General features: G+C 40.2%; 1 protein-coding gene across 6 annotated transcripts in view; it reads right to left on the bottom strand.

The window, feature by feature from the left end:
• Positions 1-22,217, bottom strand: part of BCL11A (BCL11 transcription factor A) — a 110,539-nt gene that overhangs the window by 29,767 nt on the left and 58,555 nt on the right. The gene's annotated exons all lie outside the window — the stretch shown is intronic.

Raw genomic sequence — 22,217 nt, forward strand, 5'->3', positions numbered from 1 at the left:
ATTTAAAGTTAGAAAGCAGCAGCATTATCAGGAAGGTCAACGGAAACCAGATCCTATCACCTACAACATATTTAAAGTTTAAGAGCTAGAAAGGACAGAACAGGAGTTATTTGAACCTAACAAAGAAGTGGGGAAGAGCACTAGAAAACAGAACAAAAAATAGTTATGGGTGCCCTATTTCTAGTTCTTCCCTTCAAAACAGTACCAGTATCAGCACCACACTACCTGAGAGCAAAGGGCAAGGAACTTCCCTTACTCTTCTTGGGGTGGGACTCACTATTACCCATTGAAGTCACTACAATTGATCAAAACGAGTGTTAGAACAGGCCCACACAGGGCCCGCAGTAATTTTGTGGATGGCAACTTGACTTTTAATATCAAAATACTCCCCCAACATACAACTCACTCTTTTTTTAATTCTAATAAAAATACAACTCAAAGACCAGAAGCGAAACTGAACCTGTGCGTGACTTGGAGAGCTCAGCAAACACAGAAATGGGGGCTGCTCTTCCCCAGAGGCCTACCAGGACTGCCAGTCATACTGGTTTGACCTCAATGTCTGTCACCATTTTCAAGGCGATCACTATTTAGCCACAAAAAAAATTGCTTTGGGCTCCAACTTGGCAAATCCTGGGTACTAGTCTGAAAATGATTTTGTGTTTTTTAGAACTTGGGGGAGAAAAGGTGGAAAACTATCAGTTTTTGATAAACAGAGCATGGAAGTAAATTTCAATTGGTGAGTTCAGACAATAATGTGGACTAAAAATTCAGCTTTAAATGATTTTTTTAAAGAAATCCTTCCAGCAAGTGTGAATCGATCCAGTAAACGTAAGTTGTCTATGCTCTAATACTAAAGCCATGGAGAAATAAAGATAATATACAAATCAAGTAGTATGCAATATAAAGTAATCCCATTAGCAGCACATACAAGCTGTAGTGTCTAGTATTGGACTATATTGTACAACTACATTTGTTAATATATTGATATATGGATACAATCTTGCTTGTCTAAGAAACAATTAACAAAGCAATCAAACCCTGAAAGGCAGATCCATCTCAAGTTCTCTTCCCACTGACTTTAACAGGAAGACTCTCATAAGCAAGGACTTTTACAGGACCAGTCCTACAGTCACTAAAACCATCTGACTACTTTTGTCATGCAAAACACCAAAAATGGTTACTATTGTTGTAATGGCTGTATTTAGTCAGCCTGACATGGGGGTAGGGGGTAGTTTTTATACTTGGTGTTTTTATACTTTTCCTTTAAAATTTTCTTAGTATTTTAAATGAATAGATTCATAAACAGAAGTAATGCCCAAATGGTTCCAGCTGAAACTCCTCCAGTTAGACCTACTTGTATCAGGTAGATACAGTCTCTTTCAGACACTATTAACGGTCTATCAGGTCAATGACCCATCAACTAAGAAATCTCACGTAATCCTTGACCCAACAGAGCATCAAAGCTCCTTCAAAGCAGTCACCCGACTATCAAGTAAACAATACTCTGTTTCAACAGTCCATAATTATGTATTTACCCAATGGCTGCTAGGGACAATCAAGTTAATAATTCACTTTTTAAATACAGTGTAATTATATAGTTACAGAGAAGTTCCGAATTATTTTGTTCATTCTTGTATACCTATATGATGAATTGTTTCCTATATTTCTTTCTGTGGGTTCCTTTTTCTTATCTCCTTTCTCACAGCTACTTAACTGAACAAAAGGCAGAGTACACTACAACATAGAAGGCATGCTAAAATGATACTGACAGTCAACTTCTACAGTCCATGCTCAAGACGCCATGTTGTCTAATGAATGGGGTGGCAGAATAAGAGATGGGAGACCTGAGTTCCATTTCTGATTCTGCCAGTCACCTACCAGGTAATCTTAGGCAAGGCACTTCACCTCTCTGCCCAGATCTTTACACCCCCTCACTTCATCCACTGCATGCAACTGGACAGTAACCCCTTCACAACGAGGGACTATCTGGAATTATATGTAGAGCACCCACCACCAGGGGGCTCTGGCCACAGTTGGGACTACCCTAATACAAATAATTAGAATAAGAAAAAGTTCCCATTGACAACAAAGAGGCAACTACAAGATTTGATCATGAAAGTAAAATTGTAGCCACGTGTATAATGGGCCATTTCACACAGATGTAGAAACCACATGTGGCTACTAAAATAAGAAGAGTAGGGCTTGTAGCGTGCATGTAGAGGCCTATTTGCACAATGGCTACAGCCACACAACAAAACCTGATCCTATGGATCAAATTTATATTTAAAAAAACAGAAATGCAATATTAAAGTCATTCCTATTGTTAATTCACAATGCTTTTGTCCAGTGGTCCATGAACTACGTGATAACTAAGAGAACACACTTTTTCCTGACCTCAGCAGGTCTTAACACAACATAGATTTCTAGCTTTTCACTCTTCATTCCCCTTTTTTCTATAGCTTTAAATTACAACTTTTGCATCACTTTGTTCTGTGACTGATAATACTGTTTCCCTCCTATATTGCTGTATAAGTAACTAGATTTTTTTTCACACATACAGGATCAGAAGCACAATCATATGATTTTGTATTACTGAGAGCAACTACTAATGCTGTATGACCCAATTAGAATCTATGGGAAATTGCTGAAGGATGCTAATGAAATACACTGGACAGTCCTTGAGAAATCGAATTGAGCTGACATTTTGAAACTGTTCTGATCCCCCTCACAAGGACAAACAATGGATGAAATACTCATGCCACTACTCCCTGCTACAGATACTTCAGTAAATATATTTATTCTGCATGTAGATGAATCTATATAAAAGTAATGTCTATCATTTATTCCTTTTCTTTATTTTTAAAAGTATCCCGTGCTGTATTTTACATGTCATTTTCTAGTTATCTGAAGTTGTCCCAGATTCCATTAAATAAGTAAAATATAAACTCTTTTTCCCATGAATAGACTATTTGTATTGCAAGTGTAAAGCCAGAGCTGTACAGCACAATGTGTTTCATGCTAGTCAACATAACAGAATAAATTTATCCCAGATGTAGTTCCAATTAAATTAATGGAATTATGCCTTCGAAGAATTTAGAAAAGACAATCACTCAGGAGGCAGCCAGAATACATACAGGTGCTGGCTCTACCCAATTATATGACACAGTTTTCATGGCTTGAGGTGTTCCATCACCTATTAAAGACATCTACCAGAGAGTTGGCCAGGACACCACTACCCTTCCCCAATGGCTCTCCTAAATGTCATAGTAGTTGCCACCTCTGGAAGTAGCATTCCACAACCTTTTCTCAAAACCCTGCCTGAGAGGTACGTTACTATGTCCGTAAAAGCTATAGCATATGGCAAAATGAACTGGCTTGAATACTGTAAGAAACATAGCCACACAAGCATGAAACTCTGTGCTGAGAAGTTCTGTGCTAGTGCAGATATACTGCTTCTGCTGCTCAAGCTAGCTCAAGTATCCTGATACTTACCTGTATTGTTCATCCTACACCAGTGCTGTGAACTGTGCTAAGGCCAGCATCCTGTGCAGACGTTCCAGTATCTACACAGCCACTCAAGTCACTAATATAACCTCGCTAACTCGACTTAACCATCTTACTTTTTTCAGTACCAAGATCTTAATGTAAAACACTCACCCTAGAATTACATTGACCTAATTATCTCGGGCTAGGTAGGGCCTGAAACTAGAGTTCTAAACAATAATCAATACCAGCTCCAGGACTTGGGGAGATACAGATGATTTATTCTTCGGCCCCAATTTCCTCAAACTCTTTTTTCCACACCTTCCAAAATAGAGCCCCCTCTCTCTCGCCCCTCCTCTGCTTCGCTTTCCTCTCTGTCCCAAAGCAGTGCATTCAGAGGTATTGGACTCCACTAGAACTACCTGAAAAAGAGGGCATTTTGACCAGAGGTCAGCATCCCTATCCACGAATCATCTATTGGGAAGGGAAAGGTTTACTCTGCCTCTGAACAGATTTGATGTCACTAAGGAGTTGTTACTACGCTAAGTGCTGCACCTGATCCTTACAGGAGTCAGTTTTGTACATGCACAACAGAACATGAGAAGAATTGTTAATTTTTTTCTTTGTAAATAGGACAAAAGGTGTCATAAAATTCTCCGCTCTCTTTTGGTTTATTCTACCTCATTTTTGTATTCTGTGTATCCCCGAAGCTGAAAATGATGTAATGCATGGAATAGTTGGACTTGGAGGAATGTAAGAACTGAGTGAATTTCTATAGCTTCACAGCATTTTCATAGTACACAGAGCATTTTCATAGCGCACATCATCTCTATAGCAAGTCAGGAAATGCAAAAGGGGCATTTAAAAATTTTGGTGATTCAGGCTTCCGGCATTCAAATTCACAGAAAGGAAAACAGAAAGAAGAATTTCTTGTTTATAGATTTGCAGATGAAATCCAACAAAAACCATGCAAAAAAAATGTCAGTAGGGTTGATTCAATTTCCAAGCTTGCAAGATCTCTTCTATCTGAGTGTTACCCGACCCCAGTAACACGCTTTGTTCCAAGGTTAAGATCAGTTTCCTTACAATAATGCAGAAAGCTGTTGTTTCAGTTGTGGCTGCACAATTCGGCTTTGAAGGACAGGTTAGTACCACACTACATTTAACTGGATTCAGTTCATCTGATTATACAGTGCCTTGCTTTCTGGAATATGTAATCATCTCTTTCTGATGACATTTTAAATATCCAACTAGACAAATAATTGCAGCAATAATTGATAGCTGAGTCAAACTGGAAGATTATTGATTGGCACAGGACCCACTGAAACAAATGTTCATCTTTCAGACATTACAGTAAGGATGCTTAAATCTAACTTTTGCTGATAAATGGTAAAAATCTGATTTACTGATAATGTCACTGAAAGAGAATATGCACTTCAGGATTTGATTACTTTGTAAAATTTTTAGAAGAAAAATTAGGCATTGTGATTTATATTTTATTCCACACAAATAATTACAAGAATATGGCTAAGTAGTTGAAAGTAAACACATGCAGAGAAGTCTTAAAGAGTTGTTTATTAACTCTCTACCTTCCTGAATGCTATTTATCTGTTCTTAATTACTACTTATGCAGTTTATTCTGCCCGTTTTCTGTGCATGCCTTATGCCTGTCATTATCAGTGAGTGGAGTTCACACACGTCAGGAAGAGACAGGTCCCGTCCCCCACCACCACCACCTCTTGCTTTCTCTACAGTCATTCCAGGCTGCAAGAAAGGAGCCACCTAACATATTATTCTTACCTGGCTATGAATAAAGTTGAAGTGAGATGCTTGAATTCTATGGGGCTGAATCCAATCTCAACTATACTGGTACAAATGAAGAACGATGGCACTGAAGTCAGTTGAGTTACACCAGCCTAAGAAAGGTCAGGATTATGCATATTTGCTCAACCACTGATTTTGTGACCTAAGAGTGTTTTAGTGTTAAAAATAAAACTGCATCTTAAACCTTTTTTACTGGACAGGAGCTTGTTTTTAACTACAAAATTAAATCATCTCTGTAGCCCCCCTGTGTTCAGTGTGAAATGGGGGAGAGGATTTGTGAAACTTACTTATTGAAAAGAATCATGAATAACCAATGTGGATACTTGCATATGAGACATGACAAACAAATGAGCTGCCCGGCTCAAGAAAGTGGAGCCATTGTGAGGCAAAAGCCTGAAATTAAGGGAAAAAAGCATCAGAATATTTGAGCAGGGAACAAAGACTATAAATTCAGAGTAAGAGATGAAAAATGCACTGAAACGTTTTGAAACTGAGCCATTATGAGCTGATTTAGTCTCATAGCTACTGTTAAAAATCAGCCACTTGTTAGATGTAATGATTATCTGAGCCCTGACACTTAAGGCATATGAGGGGGCTTGTTGAGCGGCTTTACTCTAATTTAGAGATCCTCAGTTAATTAGAAAGCCCTCAGATTTTCTGCAAATGCAGGTCACTATCGACAGCTCATGCTTTTGATGCTTTCTGTGTGACAGTTGTTGGACTGACCTTCCACGAGCTGGCAGGGTTGTCCAGACTTTCACAGTGTCAGAGAATTCAATCACCACTGCCAGCTTAAGCAGGAAGTTACACGTAAGGTTACTGTACTCATATACTCCGTTTCCTCACATTAAACAAATGCTGATGAAATCTGCATTTGCTTATCACTATAAATAGCTCTAATTTCAATTTTTTTTCTTAGTAGATGTCACAAACAGTCCAGAACTTCAGGGTACTGGTTTATTTAAAACCTTGCCAAGCAACACTCATGAGAAAGGGAAGTGTTTTACAGAGACTGACTTGCTTGTATTGAAACTGCAGCAATTGTGGAACAGAAACCCCTTTTTGATTTTTGTTTCCTGATTTCTACATCAGGTATCAGAAGCTGCACCTGCTCTGAGATGGAGTCCCTGTTTTCATTGCAAACCACATTTTTGGTGGGGGGGGAAGGGTCATTGTCATAAATCAAGCACACAAAAGGCTCAGCATCCTAATTTCTTAGTCCATCAGCAAACTGTCGTCATATCTTTCTAACTGCAGAAACAATTGTTCTATTTGGTGTTAAATTATATGCACATGTAAACAAAAACTAGTGAGCCCAATCCTGATCCCACTGAAGCCACTGGGAGCTTTGTTTACCTGTGTTTTGTATGTGTGCGTGCATTTGATTTAAAAGAATGAAATGTGTCAGGGATTCATCTAGGCTATGAGCTAATTGTGACTGGAAATTGTAAAATAGAAAAGGTGGGTAACTGGAAAAAAATGTATTGCTCATGCATCATGCCCGCTATCTACAGGCCTGATCCTGCTCTCCTTGAGCCCAGTTCATCTTTGTTGTGCCTCTTTATACTCACACAGAGTGAGTGCAAATCAGATCAGTAACATCTTGCACCTCCCTTACACTTTCAGAAATGTACAAAGGAACAGTCACTCTGGCCCTTTTTCATGCAGCTGATGTGGCATTGGATCTAGAAACAGCTCTTCTTGCTGAGTGAAAGTATCAACCCTTGTGGGAGCTATGGTGCAAACTTATAGGGACTTGCAAACAGCATATAATGAAGAGCAAATACTAATCTGTATAGGCTGCATTTACACAAATGAGCACAGAAGCTCCAGAGTAGTACCTTCATGTTAGAGAGAGCTTGAAGAGCTGCTCCTTGCCCAGTCAGATCCTGCACCTTGTCCAGTAAAAGGTCACTAACCACACAGGATCCTCCTACTGCACTGCACAGTCCCATCACTCGGGCCCAGCAAGGCACAGTTCCTTGTTTAATCAGGAACTTGTGCTTTTTTTAAAGAAAAAAAAATATTTCTATGTGCATATTTATACAAAAGACAAGAGCTGTTACTATTGTTTAGTTGACTCTCAGACACAATCTGGCAGAACTTCAAAGCTAGAGGACACCTTTTAAAATGACAACAGAAAAGTAAAATGGTAACACTCTCTATGGAGATTTAAGAAAAAAGACCCAAAAGTTATGGTGGAAAATCCCATGATGAAGTGCATGCCTAGAGCTACTCCGTGAATCACTGACGGACACCAGAAAATTACCCATCAGGAACAATTCTACATTGTCAAGGAAATTATCTACTAGATAGTTTCAACTTCAAATATGGTCCAAAGATGATTTCATCTAGGTTTTTATACCAACCTACTCCTTGATATAAGCTTATTTTCTGATCTTTCCCCTTTCAACTCAGATGTGAGATAGATAGATAGATAGATAGATAGATAGATAGATAGATAGATAGATAGATAGATAGCCAGTTTGCTTGCTTGCTAGCAAGCTAGACCTTCTGTTCCTGCTCCTTTACTTGTAGCCATAACTTTTGCAATAATAGGAAGATATATTTAACCGCATTCATTTAGCAGCAATATTTTTTATACTTTGACCCAAGTATTCAGCTACTAGGCAATTTGACAAGGATGAAAAAGAGCTTATGGAACATCCAGGATATATTAACTCAGCAGCCAGATGATGTACCAAGGTAGAAATCAAACTTCCCAGGGAAGTCCCTCAAGCACCAGACCAATTCTCCTCTAGGGGCAGCAGGCTGAGATTTCTCCCTTGAGGCTTCTGTGGGTGGGATGCGAGGAGCAACCACTGGCAGAATCAGGCCCTAGTAATCTCTGTAGTATGGAAATGTATGTTTTCCTATTGGATAAGAGAAATCCACACACTTGAGGCTTCTGAAACCCTCACTGGCTGTAGCTCCCTAAGAAATGCACTTAATTCGCAGGTCCCCTGGCTGCACTAGTCATATCTTTCCTCCAGTCAATGTCATTCACTGAAGGTTCCACTTATCTCCAGGGCCCACCTCAGCAGATGAAAGCTTGCAAACACTTTTGCCCAACAGCATCTCCTACCAATGTCTAGACTTCTTAATATCAGGAAAAAGCACTACTGGAATCTAGCCTTAGTCCTTCATGTACCACATGTGTATCATTTCCAGGCTGATAAAAATATTCTGATTTAAATTTTCTATTTGATACAAATGTAATGATGTTCAGCAACATGGCTGAATACAGCCCACTAACCCAAAACTCACAGCAATGGTGAAACATAAAATGTTACCCTTCATAAGGATGGGAGATCAGGTTTATGGCCTTCTCAGTCAAGTCAAGGATGAAGCCTACTACAAACTGGAAGACCTGGCTTGAAGGCTTTTGGGTTTCTCCCTGTGGCTGTACCTCCTCAAGGTAGAGTGCTGCACAGGGACCAGAGGATTCTGGGATCCTGGTACATAAGCAAAGGTACCCTGCTTCTGGCTGGGTTCCACAGGTGTCTCAGGAACATGCATGTTTGTCCAGAATGATGAGTGTGTGTGGATGGGAAGTCCTCCAGGAAGGGACTGCTGTAGGATAAAATGAGACCCAAATACAAAATGGTATGACAAGAAAGAATAGAAGAAAGAAGGCTTTAATGGTATATCACCTAACATCTAGGTGATAAGGGGTACCTACATCTGCAGACAAATTAAATGTCTCGCTCATATCAGTGGTGTGTACATTGTACCAAAAGACGACAAAGAACAAAATGCATAAGTGGCCCTGACTACACTAGGTTGATGCTTTTTCACCTCCTTTATCCTCTGTACCTCATACTTAAACTCAGCTCCACAAAGTATACCCATACTACCCAGATGCCCCACAATACCTTCCCATGCATCATTGTAAAAACATGCCCGCATTGGTCAAAAACACTCAATATATCCCTTGCACACCCCACATCCAGTTACTGTAATTTACAACCTATCTCATGCTAGACACATGCCATTCACATCCCCTTGCCAAAACATATCTGGCAATCACCCCACCATAAATGAAGTTTATTTTTAACCCCCACAATATATGCACACAAACATACCCTCTGTTCACAGTTCCTTCCAACACACACTTCATTTACAACTCCCTCCAACACACATATATAAGACAACACGTCACTTTCGCATGCACACACATCATTCACACCATTTCTCCTCTAGATATACATGCCTAGAATGCTCCAAGCAATCTCTTTATATGCCCCTTGCTCAAAAAAAGTCCATCCTTTTGGTTCTGCCCAGTAGGCTGCTCCCAACCAACTTCAGTAAGGGAGGAGAGAGATTCTGACCTTGAGGTCCTACCGTAAACACTGGGGAGAGGAGCTGGGGCTTTCACTCTACACTCCATGTCAAAAGAGAGAGGAAACCAGTGGCTGCAGGGAGGATGGTATCTGCCCTGATCACACTCTTTTCTCTAGGCAGTGGTACCTCTGTCAGGACTAGATGTCTTGAGGCATAAAGGGGAGAGGGCAGATTGCTCTATCACCAAAAAGACAGATCTCATGGAGGCACCATCAAAGCAGGTTTGGGACAAATGACCCATCTGTATTCTGCTCAAACACCTGATCTGGAATTTGTGCTACTAAAGTAGGGTGATCCATTTACCTTAAATCCACTTGCGGCAAGGCTGATTTGAATAAACAGTGCTTTCTGTTACTCAGGATGTAGAAGGTCATCAACACAATGTATAGAAAAGATAGTATAAGGATAATACACTGTGCAGTGACTGCCAGACTATCTGTAGCAAAAGTCTTCCCTAATGAAAACTATTTTCCCATGGGTTAACACCATTCTTGGCAAAAACTGCTCTGCAAGGCTACAGATAAAACAACAGATTAATCAGTATGATAGTATCCCTAAGAATCAGAATAGAAACAATGACCAGCCTTTCACTAAGGGTCAATACTTGCTGCTTTTATTTGATTGATTGATTGATTGATTACTATACTGCAGCATTACTTGCAAGCCTAATCAGGAATCCAAGCTTGCATAGGCACTGTATAAATACAAACCCAAATGACAGCTCTTGCCCCCCCAAAACTTACAATTATTGTTATTACTTTTACTAAGCTTATGATATGGCTTGCCAAGTTCAACAGGTTTTCACTGCAACAATCCATTGCTCAGTGTCCCTGTTTAAGAGTAGTGAATATGTCAAAAGGCAGATAGCTTAGTGATAGTTCTGCCATTTCCCCATCAACTGCTATAACCAATATAGCCATTAAAAGCCCACCACACTACATTCATAGTTCATCTGAAAAAAAGTTGGCCTAACATTATTTTTAGTAATACTATGAAACTGTAATAACATTCATAATAATTAATACGGAGAATTTGCACTTTGTAGCACCTTAAATCCAATGATCTCAAAGTGCTTTAGAAATGTTCATTAGTTTAGCCTCACAATAGCCATGGAAGCTTGGTAAGTACCATCATTTGGCAGCTGTGGGAACAGAAGCAAGAGACGTTAAGTGATTTACACAAGATTATGCAGTAAGTCAGTAGCACAACTGGGATTCAACCACAGGAATGCTGATTCCCACTTCCCTATCAGACAGTCACACTGCTTTCAACAGCAAATCTCCCTCTGATTCAAATGGTACAAGAACATGGCTCTCCCAAGCCATGCAAGTGCATGAACTCATGCCCTCCTGAGTTTTCCTGAGGAAAGTGCAAATTGAACAATTCATGTATTGGTCTGCTCCTCCACTACCCTACACCTGGAGCAATTATTTATATTTGGGATGACCAGTGGTATAAAGACATGACCTCTCTAATTTGTTTTTATCTTATACGAGACCTACATAGGCATACACAACTGGGAAGGATAAGGCCCAAGGCTCAAAGCAGTGAAGAATCGAGCTCATCAAACTTAGCCGAGACAACTGTTACCGCTTTGGCTGTTTCAAGATAATTCTATATTTCTTGTGCAGTTGTGCACTGAAGAACATAAAAAGGTACTGCATGTATTGCAGTAAAAGATGTAAAAGGTTCTTGAGTCATCATTTCACCTGAAAGATTTCTCTAAAAATATACCATACTGGGCGGGGGTGGAAAGACAGCTATATATTTGGTATGCTTAAAATTGCCATCGGGTTCACCTAGTTTCTTTTCTTGTGTCCTTGGCAATCCAGTTAAGATTTGACAGCATTTAAAGATGACAGTGCTTGAGGTAATGGGACAATGCCATAACAGGATTACAGGAAATGTGAAAGAAAGGACATACGTATGTAATGTCATTTAGGTAATGTCATCTATGAACAGTTTTGCTTCATTTTTTGCTGACAAAGAAGTCAATATCACTTATACAATTCCTTTTAAACTGTGTTATAACCATAAATAGTTTACTTCTCCAGAGGAGAGAAACCCTGGAAATACACTGTTGCAAATATTTTGTCAAACTTTACAGCTGTCTAAAAGGATGGAATTAAAATAAACTGGAGTCTCAGCTAAAGAACAGTTACCTTGAAAGAGAAAATCACAAAATGATATGAACTAAGGGATGCTAGAGCAGGGAAGGCAGCAGAATTAAAAGAAGCCTCCAACACATTTCCAGTATAACTACAGTATTCAGATTTTAGAGATCCTTCCAATTAATTTCCACCATATTATTTCTCAATGTGCCCTCTTTCCATCAGTATTCCTTTTCAGTAACATCACAGCTGCCCCTGTCCGCCACTAAAACAGCTTCCTCATTGTCCCACACCAGAAGTTTTGGTGTGTGCCAAGTGACTGACCACAAACAAAAGCTTGTTTGACCAACACTTGTTCCAAAACAAAACACGGGCTATAGGAGGAAGTACTGCAAAGGAGGCTGAATTGATGTTCTGACAATTTCAAATCCAAACAGAGGAGCGTTCTCCTCTGGAACTTGCATTCTTGCCAAACAATGGTGTCTGATCTGCCTATTCACTGAATGCTTTGTACCCCACCAAAAAAATTCTCTTAAAAGCCATGTTTATTATATAGTCCAATAAGTGGAATAGATGCTGTTAAACAGAGCTAGTAACTGTCTAGTGTGTGGTACTTGCTTTGTTTTGAGATTCAACTGCAGACAATCACTATTGTTTGTCTGGTGGCAAACGCCATCCTGCCAATTCTAATCCACTCTCATAGAACTGAACTATTCAGACACCAGGTTATGCTCTCCGTTACAGAAGTCAATGAAGTTACTCCAGATTTACTGGCAAGAATTTGGCCCACACTGCTTGAAGGGGAAGGATCAGTTTCAAGACAGCATCCATGTTACTTCAAAATGGAACCCTTGTAGATATAAAAAAAATGCATTTCCCAGAAAAGTAAAAGCTAAAAGAACTAGGTTAGTTCCTATTACTACAGAAAGCAGAAGCTTTAGCTGGAGTCAGAAACAACTTGATGGGCTGAGATGATTGGCAGCAAATATGGTGGTTGATTCTTTCCTAACCAGTAGGTGTTATACTGAACAAAATTAAGAAGGAATCCAGGGGACAAAAACCCTATAAAATATAATTAATGAAAGATAGGCCAGTGTCTTCTTTTCTGAACAAAACTCTTTCTTTTGACCTTTCCTGCTTTCCTTCCAATGGCTCCATTTCTTGTACCTGACTGGAGTAACTGTTATGAAAAAGAAGCGACTTTATCCTTCATATATATATGCAGTATTAGCATGTGAAGTTACTGATTAAAAGAAACACCCTCCTCTAGACAGCACACACCCTTGATAAGTGCAGTTGAAAACCACAGAGTCACGTATGCCACCTAATATTCATTGTATGTGAGCCTGACAATCATATCCGTTAATAAACAGACATTCAAATTTTCATTACATTAAGCAATGTGACATCTGCAATGTTTAGGCAATGTGTTTAACAACAGCCTGGTTTTTAAAAGGGTAACCACTAGTGCTGCATATTGCCAAAGATGACAGGTTAGCTTGGGAGTGTCAGAACATATAAGGCAATCACACAGAGAGATAGGTGCCCTGTGTCATTTTTAAAGAATTTCAGAATGACAGGAATTATCATATTGATTTTTCTCCTTTAGTAAACAGGTCAATTACACCAAAATAACTTTCCGAACCACAGAAAAACAATATATTATGGAAAGTGCTGCATATCATCTGTTTGAGAATCCTACCCTAGTGACTTTTAAGAACTAATAGGCATTCAAGCAGAGCGCTAGCAAAATGTCTCGGAGTCAGACTGCTTCCAATGACCACATTAACGGGGATCTGAAGTTTGTTCTGTCTAATTATTCACAGCAAAAACAAAGAGCTAATTTTCCTGTGCAGTACAGTAGTCTGGGTTCCTAGCAGCTAAGCTAAATAACTCTGGCTTACTTTCAAATAAAAAAAATGCTTGTCTCTTATTCAAGGAAAATAATATGCTGTTTTTTTCTGTGCATTCAGTGCTGGCTTCCTTTTGACTTCAACATGAGCAGGCTTGGGCCCTAAATGCACTGAAGAATTTATGTATTCGCTTTTAAGTGAAAACCATTTACAATGAACTCATATATATTCCAATTCCTTATGAAATCATAATGCACAGGCCTTAGACAGCGCTGGAGAACATGGAATAATCAATCCTCAGAGCCACTTGCTGTGAGGTAAATGCTATTGCCCCCATTTTACAGATAGAGAAACTGAGAAAAAGAAGCAGTAGCAGAATGAGCATTAAAACTGAGGAGTTCTTCATTCCCAGGCTTGTATTAAGCTCAGGAGTTAAGGGGGAAATTACTCAATTGGGAGAGGTTTCCATTGTGATTAGAAGATAATTTTCTAAAGCTTTCTTAACATTTTTATTGCCAGGGCCGTTAATGTATTTAATGCCTGGTGTCAAAACCCTGAACAGAGTTTGCATAAGAGTGGCGCAAATTCTCCAACACAATTATAAACCAGGCTTACAAAATCTCATGTGTGTCTTGCTTGCAAATGTACTGCACTCTGTAAGCCTGATCAAGAAAAGGAGGACATTGCTAGCTCCTCAGGGTCATAATGGCTCCATACTGTATCTAGCCTCTGTCCTGCATCCAACCCAATTCAAAGAGAGCTACAGCTTCATGCCATTCCACAGCAAGTTTAGCTATCCAAAGAAATGAGACCTGGATTTCAAACTCCCCCTAAAGTCTGTCGCTGCTTACATCTAGGGAACTAGAAGCCTTGTGTAAAATTCTAGTTTTTCAATTTAAGAGAGAGAATTTTTCTCTCCAGGTTCCGGTGAGTGTCAACCTTGCTGCCCTCTAATCTTCCAATGCACTAATGACAGCAGCCTACTAACAGGGAGAGCAGTGGTTCTCAAGCATTTTTGAGTTACACAACCTTTTTTAAGTTTGTTACATGGTTGTATGCCCCTACACTTAGGCTAAATACAGACTGTCAAAAAGCCTGAGGCTGAATCAATTCAATCTTCACAAGTTAGACTAAGCTGCATAGATTGAACTGATAAGCAAGTGAACGGCCATTAATTTTTTACTCCAGAAATGCAGCCACCTGCCTGCAATGCCCAGGCCAGAAGCTGGGGGTGGGGAGGAGATCACTAGAACATGCCTCCCTGCTCGGCTGGAGCAGACACCTTAGGCTGTTAGCTTGCCCACCCTGCAAGCTGGGGTTTGTGGGGTAGGTGCAAAACTTCCTGGGACACTGGAGGACTGTGGATTAACTTGAGGCTGGAGGGGTTCTGGAACAGAAGTTCAATAGACTAATTTAACCTAAATCAGTTAAGTCTGATACTACATCAGTCCAGGTTTATCTTACACTGGGTTCAGCCATTTTGAAAGTGGTTTATCTGCACTGCTGTTGTGTTACAAATTTGAACCGGTTTCTGAGCACTTATACCAGTTAGTGTGTAATTTCTGTCCCTAGCCTTTATGTCATTACAACCACATTTGTAACCTGTCCAACAACCTAAGAGACAGCATAGTGTTCTTCATTTTCAATTTTTCTTCCATTCCTTCCATTTACATTTCTCCTTTCCATTCTCCTTTTCTATCCCTTCCCCTTGCATTCCCTCAACAAGTTTTCCCTATGCCCCAAGAGGTACATGTACTCCAGGTTAAAAAAGGCAAAGGTAGGGCATTCAGAGCTTTACAAATGGCTAAAATACATACCAGGAAGAACAGCTATGACAATTAACACTAGTGGAGATTCTTCCCTATTACACCCAATCTTATGACGTTGGGAACACCTGTAAATCCTGTTCAGTAGGAATTGCAGTTGCTCAGCACTTCTGAGAATCAAACCTGTAAGCATTTCAACTGGCTGCAGGGGAATAAATACAACTGAGATGCAAATTCATGTGCCAATTTAAAGCAATCTTGCACCTTGCCTTCTTTCACAATCTCTTCTGAAGTTATGCTCTTAAAGAATCCTGATGCTGCCTATTAATACTCCAGTTTTATAGTCACAATTATTTTCAAATTTGGCCCTCTGGATAGCGAAGCACCTTGTTTTATTATATGCACAGGGTCTAACAGATCAGCAGTCAAACACCTCTCCTGCCCCACAAATGACTAAGCAGACAGGACCTAGCCCCAAACCTTTCAGCTCCAGCTCTGAGGCACACAATCCATACATTTACCTAAAGATCCCAAGCACAAAAAAACCCAAAAACCAGGCTTGTTTTAGGTTTGGCATCAGTGAGGTCTTTCAAAAGAAAGGACTTTTTTTTTTTTTTTTAAAGCAATAGTAACTTTTGAAAATCACGATTGGTGATAATTGTTTGCTGCCATTTGGTCCAAAGCTGGGAACACAAGCCATACCACAGATCCCAAACCAGAGCAAGGGAAGCATCTGTACTGCACCCAGGAAATCATGTGCAGCCATTTGGGCCAATTATGTCATTTCTAGCACTGCTCAAAAATTTCTTGAAAGCTTAACCTCATCCTTTGCACCCCTACAGAGTTTTACAAAGCGGTCCAAAAAGTAAGCCTCACCATGGCCCAATGAGCTATGGATTTAGAGTAACTGCTTTGATGAAATGCAGCCACTTCTCAAGTAAAACATCAGAGGACCATAATGGTTCCTGGCAGCAATCCACAGGGTGGGGGAAAAATAGACAGTGAGGGGTAGTATAGCATGTTCAGTTGAAATGGCAAGGATTTAGCTGCCCCAACTGGAATGTGACCAGGATAAGGGATTGCTAAACAGACCAGGGTGGCAGCAATGGTGGTTGTTGATATTAGTGGTAGTGTTGTTGCAGCACAAAGGAGCTCCCCACCATGGACCAGGATATCCTTGGCCTACATGTTATAAATATACACAGTAAATGGCTGCCCATGCTAATTACCAGAAATTATCAGGAATTTGGTTGCATTTCTCATCTGAAAGACAACACTTCCCCACCACAACACAGCCCTGGGGGCCTGGTTCAGAAACGAGTGCCACCTTACCTGCTCACCTTTACCACTCCTTGTTTCAGTCTTCCATCCAACAATTAGCCTAATCCATCTTGGCTTGTGGCCTCTAATGAGATTACAGCACTAGATAGTTTAGGAAGAACAAACAGCCCAACATTTTTTTTAATTTACACTATACAAGTGAATCCCAATGAATGGACCATCTCCACAGGAGGGCTGGCAGCTCCACAGTATTTAAAGCAAAGTTTGTTCAAGTCATGGCCGGTGAACCTAAAATCTAGGGCAACACTCTAGGAAGCCAAAACTTAGACAAGTGCAATCCATTTAAAAAAAATACAAATATTGTTATTTTGTTCTCCTTTTCTGAGCAAAAGCAGCCCTAATCACACTTGATTTTCACAAAGAAATTAAGAGAATGGCTTCCTGGAGCAGCTCCTCAGAAAGTCCATGAATTGCTCTGAGTAGCACACTGAAAATTATTTTTGGACAACTCCAAGTTTACATAAGAGAAAGTCCTAGAGTTCTCACTCCCTACTTTTATACTGTTTGTCCTACTGCAATACAAAATCCAGAACAGAATTTGAGTTTCAAGACATATAAACATAGTACTGGGTTGTATGGGCTGGGTGAATGGACTGTAAGGTGGATAGAAAACTGGCTGGAGCATTGGGCTCAGACAGTAGTAATCAGTGGTCCGATGTCTAGTTGACAGCCAGTAGCAAGTGAAGTGCCTCAGGGGTCAGTCCTGGGACCAGTTTTGTTCAATGTCTTCATCAATGACCTGGAAGATGATGCAGAATGCACCCTCAGCAAGTCTGCAGATAACACCAAGCTGGGGGGAGTAGTAGATACACTGGAGGATAGAGCTAGGATTCCAAGTGACCTAGACAAATTGGAGGATTGGGCCAAAAGAAATCTCATGAGGTTCAAAAAGGACAAGTGCAAAGTCCTGCACTTAGGACGGAACAATCCCATGCAGCAGTACAGGCTGGGGGCTGACTGGCTGGGCAGCAGCTCTGCAGAAAAGGACCTGTGGATTACAGTGGACAATAAGCTGAATATGAGCCAGCAGTGTGCCCTTGTTACCAAGAAGGCTAATAGCATACAGGGCTGCATTGGTGTGTTGTCAGCAGGTCGAGGGGAATGATTATTCCCTTCTATTCAGCACTGATAAGGTCACAACTGGAGTACTGTGTTCAGTTTTGGGCTTCCCACTATAGACAGGATGTGGACAAATTAGAGAGAGTCCAGCCAAGGGCAACAAAAATGGTGAGGGGGCTGAGGCACATGACTTACGAGGAAAGAGTGAGGGAACTGGGTTTATTTAGTCTAGAGAAGAGGAGACTGAGATGGGATTTAATAGAAGCCTTCAAATACTTGAAAGGGGGTTCGAAAGAGGATGGAGCTAGACTGTTCTCAGTGATGGCAGATGATAGAACAAGGAGCAATGGTCTTAAGTTGCAGCAAGGGACATTTAGGTTAGATATTAGGAAGAATTTTCTCACTAGGAGGGTAGTAAAACACTGAAGCAGGTTACCCAGACAGGTGATAGAAGCTCCATCCTTGGAGGCTTTCGAAACCCAGCTAGACAAAGCTTTGGCTGGGATGATCTAGTTGGAGATAGTCCTGCTTTGAGCAGGCGGTTGGACTAGATGACCTCCTGAGGTCCCTTCCAACCCTGATTTTCTATAATTCTATGATTCTATGATACTGCAGACACATTACTAGAAATGTAACTGTGCCACTATAGCCATTTTCTTAGGACACTCTCTCAAAAGGAATGAATGAGTTTGAAAGGTGCAGCGCAGGACATGAATGGATTGTTTAGTCCTTTTCGATGTGGTCCTGGTATGTGCCTGCACATCTTTCAGGAGAATCCTATTTTCAAAGAAACACCCAGCAATGCCTTCTGTAACATTTTGAAACAGTGTGGTTAGGGTAGATTTGGATGCTGTGTTGTGTGTGGGTTTTTCACGGTTCTATTGTTGGTTTTTACTACTTGGAAAACAGGATTTTTATCTTAAGATTATCTGCTTCCAAAGTGAAAGACCCAGATTTTGGTTTTACAACAGCATAAATTCAGAGTAACCTTGATGAAATCCTTCGTCTTACAACAGTATGAAGCTGATATACCAGAAAAGAAACAAATTCAAATGTCCAGATCATTCTTCCAGTTACATAACAGCTATAAATCTGGAGTAACCCCACTGACTTCAGTGAAGCTACTCTGAACTAGTACTGTTGTACCTACAAGTACAAGCCAGCCCATAACTCTTTTTGACATGACAATTTCTTGTGGTACAATTGTTGATATGATAACATTTTAATTTGAAATGAGTAATAAAGAGCTGGCTCAAAGCTTCTCTTAAAATGAAAACTTAAGATTCTAAAGCCTGTAGTCAGACAAATTTTGCATTGTGTAAATCAGGAGGAACTCTGCTGAAGTCAGTGGAGTTATGTTGATGTAAATCAGTGGAGAATCAGTCACAGTAGAACCTACTGTCCACAACAGGGCAGCAGGATTAGGTCTACTACACGTATTGCTAATGACAGAGGCCCAGATCACCATTGATGGAAAATCCCATAGCAGCAGATTCAAAGAGAAAAAAAATCCTCTTTTCCCCATGTGATCCCATTGGATGTAGGTGCTTGAATCCTCCCTATGGAAAAATAAGCCCTCAAACCTATGGAGCACATGAGACCAGTGTTGTATGTGAAAACCTTCTGTGAAGGAATATGCCAGGCTTTCTGGTTGTAGCTGCCCACTGGGCTCATGGAAAAAATGATAGATCCCAGTATGGTTAATGCCAGATGCTCAAAAACCATAAAAAAGGTCCTAAATATTGTGAGATTAACTCGCCCCTGCACTGAGCACAGAAAAGGAATTGCGTCAGTTTGACCTGGCTCACCAGCATCTGTATAGCTTGCAAGCTTCATCAAGGCTCTTTTAGCGCTTTTATCTAATAGCTGATTTGATCGGCTGATTCGATCAGCTATTAGATAAAAGCTCCAAAAAGCCACACTGAAGGGCATGAGCCATACAAACGCTGGCGAGCCAGGTCAAACTGATTTGATTCTTCTTCTGGTAAAGCATTTTGGGTTTTTTTTCCCCATGTCTGTCAGCACCCCTTAGTGGACAATTGGGTTATATGTTCGGGGTTTACTCTGAGACCCTAAGTGCTGGACAGTTTTACTTTATTTATAACTGAAATTGATTCTCATGTAATCCCAGGACTCCCGAAGCTTGAACTTTAAATAAAACATCAAACATTCTCTTTCTTTCTTTCTTTTATTTAATAAAATCATGAGAGTTGGTAACGCTAGGCTTTTACCTGGATGAACTTTCACAGAGTGAGATAGAAAATAATCCTATCCAACCCCCAACCCTCCCAGACCTGATCCCTCTGCTCCAGCCAATACGCAGACAGCACAAAAAGACCTCTTGCCCTAAGGTTCTATTTAGTTTGGCATCCTCCTTGCAATGTCTTGTTTGGGAAGATAAGGTAATTTTCTGTTTCAGGGCTTGACCCAAAGCGCACTAGATGGAAAGACTCCCAGACGTTTCAGTAGGATTTGGATCAGACCTTTGCTAAGCAACTTATATGGTGGGTTACATCTCAGCATAACCTGAGAGATGGGAAGAGATGAAATTTGCAACATGCAAACATGCTTCCAACACCATTGAGAAATATGCCTACTAGAAACCCTGGAAATTTGACAGCTCTTTGTGTTGCAATAATGCAATTCAAAAGACCATTGGAATTGTATAAATATTTGTACAGACACTTATCACGGTAACAATCAGATACTAGGTCCCTCTAAACCAGCTGATTTACTTAAAGTCTTTGCCTTGGTTTGTGAAAGTCTGCAAAATGAAATTATGCAAACCCATCGTGATGATCTATATATTGTAACATAAAGCCTGTGTTTATGTAAATACTCCAAGTCCTCTAACATCCTTACTTCTAGGTAGCTGTCAGCAAAATAGAATAAAAACTGGAATCAAATTTCCAAGCCTACTAAAAGAACATGTACAGGAAGTACATCTTAGCTCAGGAATTAATTCATTATTATTAATACAATGAATGCTTGCTAGGAAATGTTTGTACTTTGCAACTGTAATTAAATATACTCAACTCATGCAGCTCTCATCCTTTATAAATTAGTATTTTATTTTATAGCCCAGCTTTTTTAAAAATAAGAAAATATATTCTCACTGAATTTTTCATCTTTGTCTGGCCTGGAAATGGGGTGGGGAAAAGTTTTTAATATTCATACACCTTTTCCTTACTAAATAAATACAAATATTTTCATTTCAGTGGTGTACACAGCTTTCAAAACCCACTTTTACTCCAGACAATGACAACAAATGCTCTCATTTACACCTTCCAGAAGAAGGGTCAAGTCCATCACAGGTGAGGAGCACCTGTAAAAGTAACTCTACTGATTTCAGTAGGGCTATTTGCTATTCTATTGCCAAGAACAACAGGTCTCAACCATTTTATACTCAAGGCACCCCTTGCAAAATACCAGCTCTCAGCTTTCACCCATTTTTTGACTATGGAAAAATAACAGAGCAATTCTTCCGTTGCAAATATCTCAGAAAGACCCCAGCAGACACTATGGATTCCTATTTAAAATCTCTAGATTTATCTTGTGAATCATGTTTAAGTGTTTGCACACCTAACAGGGCTAATATTGCACAGAATCCCACAACACCCTTAAAAAGGTCTCATGGCACCCTAGGATGCCATTTCACCTTGGTTGAGAATCACCAGCCTAGAATGTGAACCTCTTGCAAAGGCCAATGAGTGCTGCACAAGTTGAAATCAATGGGACTACTCACATGAGTGTCTAGCAACATGACTACGTGTTCAGTAGTTGGCCCACACAGTTAACAGTTGCAGCTCTAACACATAAAGCATAGTTTCTCAACATGTGGTACGCATACCCCTGGGAGTACACAAGACACAGGCAGGGAGAAAGGGAGTACCCCAACACTCTCTCTCTCTCTCTCGCCTTCTTTTCCTCTCAAAACTATGGCAAAAAATTTGGTGCACCGTGCATTGTGCAGGACTGGGTACAGCCCTCCTAGCTTTGGGCAACATCACCTGTAGCCCAGGTACATACCTGAGTTGTGCACCCCTGATGGCATAGGTGGCAACCCTATCCACACTAGATCAGACATCTGTCATATCACGGCCTTATATAAACAGCCCTTCTTCCAACAAATAGCACCCATTAGTCTGTAAATATAAAATCCCCTGGAAAATTGAGTGTTAGGGTACTTATTAAAATTTGCAGAAGTTAGGGGATACTTGCTACTTAAAAGGTTGAGAAACACTGACATAAAGGACCAATTTCTAATATGCTTACATTGAGTAGCACTCTTACTTACGAATGGTCCCATTAACTACAATGAGACAGAGACACATGCTACCCAATGTGAACAAGAATAGCAGAATCTAGCCATAATTCTCACAACACTTTTTGGAAGTAGGTCAAAATATATTCTGTGACCACCAGGCTACAAAGCA

The sequence above is a fragment of the Crocodylus siamensis genome, chromosome 1, assembly GCF_052110815.1.
Source record: "Crocodylus siamensis isolate JL-2025a chromosome 1, ASM5211081v1, whole genome shotgun sequence".
NCBI lineage: Eukaryota > Metazoa > Chordata > Crocodylia > Crocodylidae > Crocodylus > Crocodylus siamensis.